Source organism: Rhamphochromis longiceps, linkage group LG17, assembly GCF_057381845.1.
Source record: "Rhamphochromis longiceps isolate RC_006_pf linkage group LG17, R_longiceps_female_GT1.1, whole genome shotgun sequence".
Classification (NCBI taxonomy): Eukaryota; Metazoa; Chordata; class Actinopteri; order Cichliformes; family Cichlidae; genus Rhamphochromis; species Rhamphochromis longiceps.
The window spans coordinates 3029473-3038934 of record NC_140573.1 but is presented as its reverse complement, the minus strand read 5'-3'; the positions used below and the strand labels follow the sequence as shown (position 1 = coordinate 3038934).

Genomic DNA, 9462 nt, shown 5'->3' with positions numbered 1-9462 from the left:
GATTTTTTTCCCCAAACAGCATTTAAATTCTACTTAAAACAAAATATAAAAAATGTTCTGCCCTGTTTTTTCTGAATAAAGTCTTCAGCTTCAAACCTGCTCTGTGTCTGTCTCTGTTACACCGAACATCTGCAGGTTAGACTCGATTTACTGATGTCAGTCCCACGTCGAGATATTTATTGAGGCACTTACCGTTATTCTGTTTATGATCCAACAGTGCACAGTTGAATGAAAATACATTGCCAGGCAGGTATGTTGAAGTCCATTTTTTTGACATGGAATAAATAGCCATATAAATATATATATAAGAGCGCATCACAGAGACTTTATTATTCCCAGAGGAAAGATTAGTTGTCATAGCAGCAAATACACAACAAACATCAAGCACACACCAATTAGTTAAACTACAGGAATGTCTTAAAGACATAAAGACCTGGATGGCCGCTAACTTTCTGCTTCTTAATTCAGATAAAACTGAGGTTATTTATACTCGGCCCTGAAAATCTTAGAAACATGGTATCTAACCAGATTCTTAGTCTGGATGGCATTACCTTGGCCTCCAGTAACACTGTGAGGAACCTTGGAGTCATTTTTGACTTCCATGCACATATTAAACAAATATGTAAGACTGCTTTCTTCCATTTGTGCAACATCTCTAAAGTTAGAAACATCCTGTCTCAGAGTGACGCTGAAAGACTAGTTCATGCATTTATTACTTCCAGGCTGGACGACTGTAATTCATTATTATCAGGATGTCCTAAAAACTCCCTGAAAAGCCTTCAGCTGATCCAAAATGCTGCAGCAAGAGTCCTGACAGGGACTAGAAAGAGAGAGCAGATTTCTCCTGTATTGGCTTCCCTTCATTGGCTTCCTGTTAAATCCAGAATTCAAAATCCTGCTCCTCACATACAAGGTCTTAAATAATCAGGCCCCATCTTATCTTAATGACCTTGTAGTACCATATCACCCTATTAGAGCACTTCGCTCTCGCTCTGCAGGCCTACTTGTTGTTCCTAGGGAATGTTTCTTGCTTCATGTGTGAGCGGTCCCTGGTCCGAATCCCAGATGAGTCTGTGTGGTGCTATAACAACTCTAGGAAGACATTAGATTAATTCTCCTTTTTTTTTAGATTGTATAACTTAGATTTTTTCTTTCATTTGTTTAGATACCAACTGAAACCACAAAGCTCCAGTTTCACACCCCAAACTAACCAACTATAATGCTTCTTTTCATCAGCACAATAGTTTTCAGTTTTCAATTTCACATTGGTCTACACTCCCCACATTCTGTTATGTCCTTATCCTCATTGCAAATCAGAGATTTGAATATAATCAATTCATTAATTAACAATTGAATTCCACGCTTGTGTTCATCCACAGCAGCTGGACAATAAAGTTTATTGTGACCCTGATACTGCAGCAGATCCTTCTGATCCATTTCCTGTTATCACTTCAAATAGAAATGAGGCTGCAGAAAAGCAGCTGCAGGGCTGCTGAAAATACTTTTCTGCACCAACTTTCAGCCAGCAAACGCTCAACTTCTCCCAGCGTGCTGAGCTAATGATTAGTTGGTGTTTTTCACCAAACACTCTCTCACTCTTCTCTCAACGTGTTCACAATAAACTGTGAACAGACACCGAGCAGAGCAGCAGAAGACCTCATTCAGGAGCTAAACTCAACATGAACTGAACTCACAGTAACGTTAGCTCGGTGCTTACCTTTAGATGAGCGCACAAACTGAGAGACACTCTACTGTGGCAACACCACCAGTTTATAAAGAACAAGAGATGACAAAGAGAAGTTTTTTTCCGGAAAGAGCAGCAAAACAAACTTAGTGAGGAGGAGGGAAACCTCTCAGACAAACCCAGACCCCTGCACAAAGTGCTGTTCAGACAAACTCATTTATATTTCAGGTTTTGCAGTGTGGCACACCACTACCAGGTGAGCCATCACACTTCCTCTTTATGCCACAGTACAGGAAGTGTCAGCTCGAAGAATTTTATTTATTTTAATTTTTTTAGTTCATCTATTTATTTTAAATCCAACAGTTAAAAATAAAGGGCCGAAAATTCACCCCGTTCCTTTTATTTACTGGAAGAGATCAAATCTGAGACTCTGTTGTGTTGAGCTACATGAAGACAAGAAGATTCAAACTTAATACAAAAAATCTGATATACATTACAATATTTGTAATTAAAGGATCAGTAGCTGCTGGCAAGGCTCTCCACTTGCTCCTTCAAAAGTTGTGTTGTGAAAACCTGAGTTGTTGTTGTTCATATCGGCAACAGGGTTGAATTCATAATTGCCGTTGCCTGGTAGCATCGACCAGCCAAACAACTGGGGTGAGGTGGGGAAGATCCATTGAGGTCCAACCGCAAAATTGCCCACAGCCTGATAATTTGCACCACTTCTGATTAAATTGATCTCCAGGTGCTGGGTGTACTGCTGCTTGAGTGGGGGCTGTCCCTCTCCCTGAAACTGAATCACAGACAGCACAGTCAGTAAAAGTACAATACAAAGTTCTTGTTTCAAATTCAACACATTTCAAATGAAATTAATGAATGAATTACCCAGATGTCTGAATCAAAGTTTAATAATAGGAGATACTTACATGAAATGGGACACCCTGATTGAGATGCTGAGGATGTGACCTCCTCCTAAACTTTCTCCTTCTGTTTTGAAACCAGGTTTTTACCCAAAGATGGAAGAAAATAGAAAACATCTAATCAGTTCACTGGAGACAAGATTGAACACAAATTCAATTTCTTATGTTCAGTAAGCTGAAAAACACTCACCCGTTTGTAGGTCAGTCCTGTCATCTCTTCCAAATATTTAATCTCTCTTGGCTCATGGTAATGCTTCAAATGAAATGGGTGGACAAGAATATTTAACTGTCTCTCTGTGAACACCACCTTTAGGTTTCTCTGGAGCAGTGCTGGGATCGTGCAGAGTGGCAGTGATGGGACAGCAAAAACCTGTTTCTGCTCTGACACAGAGCTGGAAACAGCCTCAGAAGTATCACTGGTTTTGTTGCTCAGCTCCTTTTAAAGAGCACTCTTCACCCGTGAGGCGAGTTCTTCCAAGGGAAGACTCCCTTCAAGGGAGACAGGGACATTTCTCCCATTGAAACTAGACCAACAAGCCAAACAGTTAATTGTGTCATTTTCCCAAAGTCACACATCAGAGTAAAAAAATGAAGAAGAGTGTATGAAAGATTGTTTTGAAAGCTCAGAAAGTCATCGGTTTCTGTGTTTGATTCTAGTTTTTATTCTAGGATTAATTCCACAGAGATTGTGCACAGTGTGATGTAAAAAAGTAGAAGCTAAAAGTAAAAAATAGTATTTTATATTAAATTCTAGATTTAACAGGAATCCAGTGGAGAAAAGTCAATATAGGAGAAAAATGCTGTCTTTCTGTTTCCTGCCAGTTTTGCTCTGAAGCTAAACGCTTTCCGTGGAGTTTTTAGGACATCCTGATAGTAACAAATTACAGAAATCAACAGGGAGGCGGCAAAGTCTTAAACAACAAATGGGCTCATCTGGGATTTGAACATAAGAAACTTAAACTGAGGATCATCCCCAAAAACCAACAAGTCACAGGAAACAGCTCCTTTTTAAAATCTCACATTTCAGTGCAACAGTTTCCAACAATGGCAGCCGCTACTAAGTTTTCATATTACTCTAATTTATCTTTCTGCGTCACAAAATAAACTTTTAACATATTTTCAGAAAGTAGCCGTATGAACTTCAAATATCTATTTGGTTTATCAAGACATCGCATATTTGCAAAAGTGCTGTGATGTTTTCGGCGACGTCTGTTACCCAGTGCTTATCGTGATGTGCTCGCGCCGAACGTGGGTCTATACTTTCTGTTCTTTTGTTCATATTTAACAAAACAAAAATGCAGACATAAGTGTGCACATTAGTTTTGACTGGTAATGAAAATAGTTTTCTTTACAAATAACTCTCTCGCTGAACTAACAGCCAGTCCCTCGCTGCTCATATTGCCTTCATATTAAATCATTTTGTGCTTTTTAAAGATCTTATTTTAACATTGCACTTAAAGGAATCCAGGCACTCATCTTTCCGATCTCCGTAGACTAACAGGCTGTGGATGACTGAGAACAGACAAAGCTTATATCTTTTAGGCACTGCTGGGAGTTGAACCCAGGATCTCCTGTTTTCTAGTTTAACACTTACTAGACAGGCACTTTAACCAACTAAGCCACAGCGCCACAGACACGCCACACAGATGAGTGACTGATGAACACTGAGAAAACCTCCACACATCAAACCAATTTGAGCTTAAACAGAAACACATGAAAGGTAATCTTGTTTTTTTTATATTAATCACCAGAGGGTGTCGCATCAAAAGAGACGACGTCTGTCAAAGTCAGGGGTTAAAAGTGCGACGGTGTTTTTGTTTTGCTAACTCTCCACGACACTCTAAACTCCAGGCTCATCTACAGTCAGCCTCCTCCATTGCCCCTTGATGCCCACTCACACTAGTCAGCTTCTGGGTGGGAATCCTGCAGAGTTACTCTAGTTTTGCATTTTCATTTTCTTCATTTGTTTTTAATTTAGTTTAGTTTCACTTATGTTCTATTGTGTGTTTATGCATTTCAGTTTAGTTTAGAGAGCAAGAGAGTAATAATAACTAACTGAGGAAATAAAAGTAAAACCCTTCAAAGTGCTGCAGAGAAAGAAAAGATTTCACTCTTGTCAGTCTCCTTAAATGATAAAAACTGGACTTCACCACAGGCTCTAACTTGGCTGTCCAGTTTAAAATCACTGTCCAACTGAAAACCAAGGTCAGTAAGAACATCCAGGAGTCCCAAATCAGCAAGGACCACTAGTTCAAAACACCAACACCTCTGTTTTCTTATCATTAGAATTTAAGAAGTTTAAAGCCAACCAAGCTTTAATGTCATCTAGAGATGCCAAGCGAGGTTTTATGGAGATGCCATCCTTCTGCTTTAACAGTCATCAGTGGAACAATGAAAAGAGATCCCATGCCTTTTAAGGATGAAACCCTAAGGCAATATATAGAGTAAAAAGAGCAGTGGCCGTAAAATTGACCCCTGTGGGACGCCACATGACAGAGAAGCAGACGATGATTTGGAACCGAGAAGCTGACAGAGAAAGTTCTATTTACCAAATAAGACTAAACCAATTAAGTGCAGTGCCACCAATACCCACTAGATCATTTACCGTAATCGAGATATTAGAATTTTGTCTTCTACTGTGTCAAAGGCAGCAGTCAGGTCAAGCAAGACCAGAACAACGTGGTTACCAGAATAAAAACCTTTAAGAATGCAGATTCTGTGCTATAAAGGGTTTTAAATCCTGATTGAAAAACCTCAAGGATGCCATTACATCTATAAAATATTTCAGTTGACACAAAACAATTTTCTCTAACACTTGGAAAGAAAATGCAGCTTGGAAATCGGTCTATAATTAGCTAAAACTGTGTGATCAAGGCCAGGTTTCTTAAGCAGTGGCTGCACTACTGCATGTTTGAAAATTGCAGGAACCGCACCACAGGACAGACTGCTGTTAATAATGTCAAGGACAGACTGCCCTATACTAGGAAAACCTTCTTTTAAAAATTGTGGAGGGAAAGGATCCTGGGGGAACCTGCGGGGTTAATATGACACCCCGCATCCTCTGAAATGGAGAGAATCACAAGCTCAGACTGAGTAAAATCAGCAGTGCAAGGGACAGAGACAGAGGGGTCGGGATCTGTGATAAGAGGCCTGGCGGTGCCGACCTTTTCAATAAAAGGTGATCATCATGTCTGGCGATTACACCTGAGCAGAGACTTTGTTTGGTGAATGACACAGGTCAGAAATAATAGAAACAGAAACAAACTTGGGCGTGACAGATGAGCAACCACACACACCAGCGCCATCTTGTTACCAGTCAGGTGTGAGGAACAGTTGGACCAAAGGTTCATTCAAGACTTTTTATGTGAAGGGAAGGAGTTTAAACTGGATTCTGGATTTATCAGAAAATCAGTTCTGTTAGATCTGTTTCAGGATGGCTGAGTGGTCTAAGGTGCTGTGTTCAGGTCGCAGTCTCCCCTAGAGGTGTAGGTTTGAATCCCACTTCGAGCAGTTTCTGCTTGGTATGAGGACTCTGATGGGTTTAGATTTTATTATTTGTATTGGGAAATATTTAACCATATATGCTTAGAGGTATATAATCGAGTGTGTAGTGATAGGATGTGTGATCTTTAGCAGTCTGCAAAGGCTTTGTGTGCATTCCAGAGTGCTCTGGCATTCACACCAACACCCTGGGAGCATGGGAGAGGTCGTACCTTGTTTTATTGTTTTATGGTAGGATAAACGTAGCTATGTCAGTTTTAGGCTAAGTGCCTTTTGTTTAGATGAACTGCTGGACTTCCAGGCCAGCAGGTTTAGGGAAGTCTTTATGGGGTCACACTCTGACCATTAGAGAAGAGCCTGAGTTATGACCTTGGCTCGCTGTTTTTTCTGCTTCTAACAAAGGTGGGAGTGAAGCTCCCGTGCAATGTGCTCTGTTGTCTCTACTATCAGGAAAAATAAATAAATAAAAAAGGCCCTGACTCTCTGAACACAATATTCTCTTCATAACTCGGCAGTATGAAATGTCATGAAACAGTGTAACTCACTCACAGTAAGTCAGCAGTATAGGATAATACAAACCTATCCAATAAATCTCATGATTTTCACACTCTTTTAACTCAGAAGAATGATGCAAACTAAAACTACATACTGATTACACAAGAAGTATGATGTGGCCTACAGCAGTATCATGATTCACTCATTTTGATTACAGGTATAATGTAATATATAACAGCACAATAATCTCACAACTGCTACAAGCACATTTGCCTTTCTTAACATATGCAAGAGAAAGGCAGCTGTTAAGAAAATGCCCTTTTGGGTGAGAGAGGCCCACAGGCCCTGCATGCAAGCGTACTAACACACATACATGCACTGAAGAACAGCTTACACTATAGCACACACTATACATGCACCTATATCTCTCATTGGTGTTAGGGCAGGGATAGCTCAGTAGGTAGAGTGGTGGCCCCATGATCAGAAGGTCGGGGGTTCGGTACCCCTGAGCAAGGTACCGTCCCTACACACTGCTCCCCGGGCGCCCAGTGGCTGCCCACTGCTTCACTGAGTGAATGGGTTAAATGCAGAGAGGGATTTTCCCCACGGGGACCAATAAAGTACACTTTCTTTCTTCTAAAGCAGGGAAAAACTTAACAGAGTTTTGTTATCAAATGCTGAATCTCCAGCTTGCAGGACAACAGGTGAAACGTTTGTGAAAACAGAGAAGGATAAAATAAAGACACAGAGAGTCTGGTATGACCAAGCAATAATCAGACAATAGATTTAGTTGGTAATACAATACATTGTGACATGTTTTCTGTTTGATTGATGCAACACAAGTCATTTACTGTATGAAGGAAATTCTCTTTTGTGATAATATTTTGAACGTGCATTTCTGTTGACCTGTCAACTTAGCGCATTATGAGCTGATAGGCAAATTAGTTGATACTAGATTTGGAAAAATGACTGGATTATAAAATAAGTGAATAAGATGTAACAGAGGGTTGAAATTAGTTTCTTATTTCTAGTGTGTGGAGAAAGGTTTTATCATGGCACACATCTGTTTACATGGGAGGAAACTCCTCATGTGCAAGCACTAGGTGCGGCAGTGGATAGGAAAAACTCCCTATAAAGGAAGAAACCTATGACAGAACCAGGCTCTAGAGGGGGCAGTCAACTGTCAGGACTGGTTGGGGGGTGAGGGTGAAAAGAGAGAGAGGGGGGGAGGGAGATGGGGCAGGTATTAGGAGTTAAAGGGAGACAGGGGAGGGAGAGGTGTCAGGAGAGAAAGGGAGAGGAGAGGTGAAAATTAAGATGGAACAGAGGTGGAGGAAGACGAGGTGACATTAGCAGTAGAAAAAGTGGAAAAAGTAGAAAAAGCAGGAGTGTCCTTCCTCCAGAAGAAGTGTAAGCGTTTTTTCCTCTTTCCCATGAGCTTTTCCACGAGCACTTTTTTCTCTAGGATGAGGGTTCTCAACTGATCGATTGTTTCTGAGTTCTCCTTCTCAAGTCTCTTGCATGTTTTCTCCACTTCTTCTAATTTGGCTTGTTTGTCTTCGAGCCTTTCTTTCTTTTCTTTAGATGTTGCCTCCTGCATTAGCTTTGCCTCGTGCAGCTCTGTATAACTCTGTTGTAATTTGTCATGCGTGTCTTCTAACTGCTGACTTCTGCTCTCGATTTCCTGAAGTGTACACTGCAGGTCTTCGTTTGTTTTCTCTAGTTGTTGCTTTAGCACCTGCATCTTAGTGTTTTTGCACTTCAAGTTGACTGAAAGTTCCTCAAGTTCTGTGTTTTTTCTCAGCATGTCATTGAGCTCACTCTGCATCTCTGAGCATTGGTTTTGCAGTTTTTCCTTTTCCCCTTCCAGTTGAGTTGTTTTGTAGTTCAATTTGTTATAAAGTTCTTGCAGGTTTTGGTTTTTCCTCTCAAAGTCCTGGAGAATTTGTTTGTCTTCTTTCTGCTTTATTTCCTGTTGTTCTTGGTCTTGAAGCAGCTCTTGATATTTGTGCAGTGTTTCATCAAGCTTTACCTGCAGCGCTCCGTATTTTTCCTGCACACCTTGGAGTTGGCACTGCATGTCTCTCTGGTTAATGTCCAGTTTTTCCTTCTCTTCAAGGATTTCTTTATTTTGTTGCAGAGCTTCATCAAGCTTTACCTGCAAGCCTTCGTTGTGTTTCTCGATGTTCTGAAGCTTGCAATCCAGATCTTTCTGTTTCATGTCTTGCTGTTCTTTCTCTTGAAGGAAGTCTTTATTTCTTTGCAGTGCTTTATCAAGCTTTATTTTCAGCGCTGTGTATTTTTCCTCCACGTCTTCAAGCTTGGAGTCCATTTGTTTCTGTTTAATTTCTTGTTGCTTTTGTTCTTGAAGCAACTCCTTACTTTTGTTCAGTGTTTTATCAAGCTTTACCTGAAGCGCTTTGCATTTTTCCTCCATGCCTTGTTGCGCTGCTTTATGTCCTGTTGATGTTTTTCTTGGAGGAGTTCTTTATTTTTTTGCAGAGCTTCATTAAGCTTGATTTGCAAGCCTTTGTTGTGTTTCTCCATGTCCTGAAGCTTGAAATCCATTTCGTTCTTTTTTATCTCCTGTAGCCTTTTTTCTTGAAGAAACTCTTCCTTTGTGTGCGGTCTTTCATCGAGCTTTACCTGCAGCGCTCTGTATTTCTCCTCCATGTCTTGGAGTTGGCACTGCGTGTCTCTCTGGTTTATTTTCAGGTGTTCTTTCTCTTCAAGGATTTCTTCATTTTGTTGCAGAGCTTCATCAAGCTTTACTTGCAGCTCCTGATTCTTTTTGTCCTTCAGCACTGGTTTTTCGAGTGCTTTATCAAGCTTTGCTTGGAGCTCAAAGTTTCTTCCCTGCAT

General features: G+C 40.5%; 1 non-coding gene and 1 pseudogene across 1 annotated transcript; both read right to left on the bottom strand.

Moving 5' to 3' along the window:
• Positions 1 to 4144: 4144 nt before the first annotated feature.
• On the bottom strand, positions 4145 to 4233 carry trnat-agu (transfer RNA threonine (anticodon AGU)). The gene is given in 2 exon segments: positions 4145 to 4180; positions 4196 to 4233. It is a non-coding gene; the product is annotated as a tRNA-Thr (tRNA).
• Positions 4234 to 7895: 3662 nt separating this feature from the next.
• On the bottom strand, positions 7896 to 9462 carry LOC146649075 (uncharacterized; annotated as a pseudogene).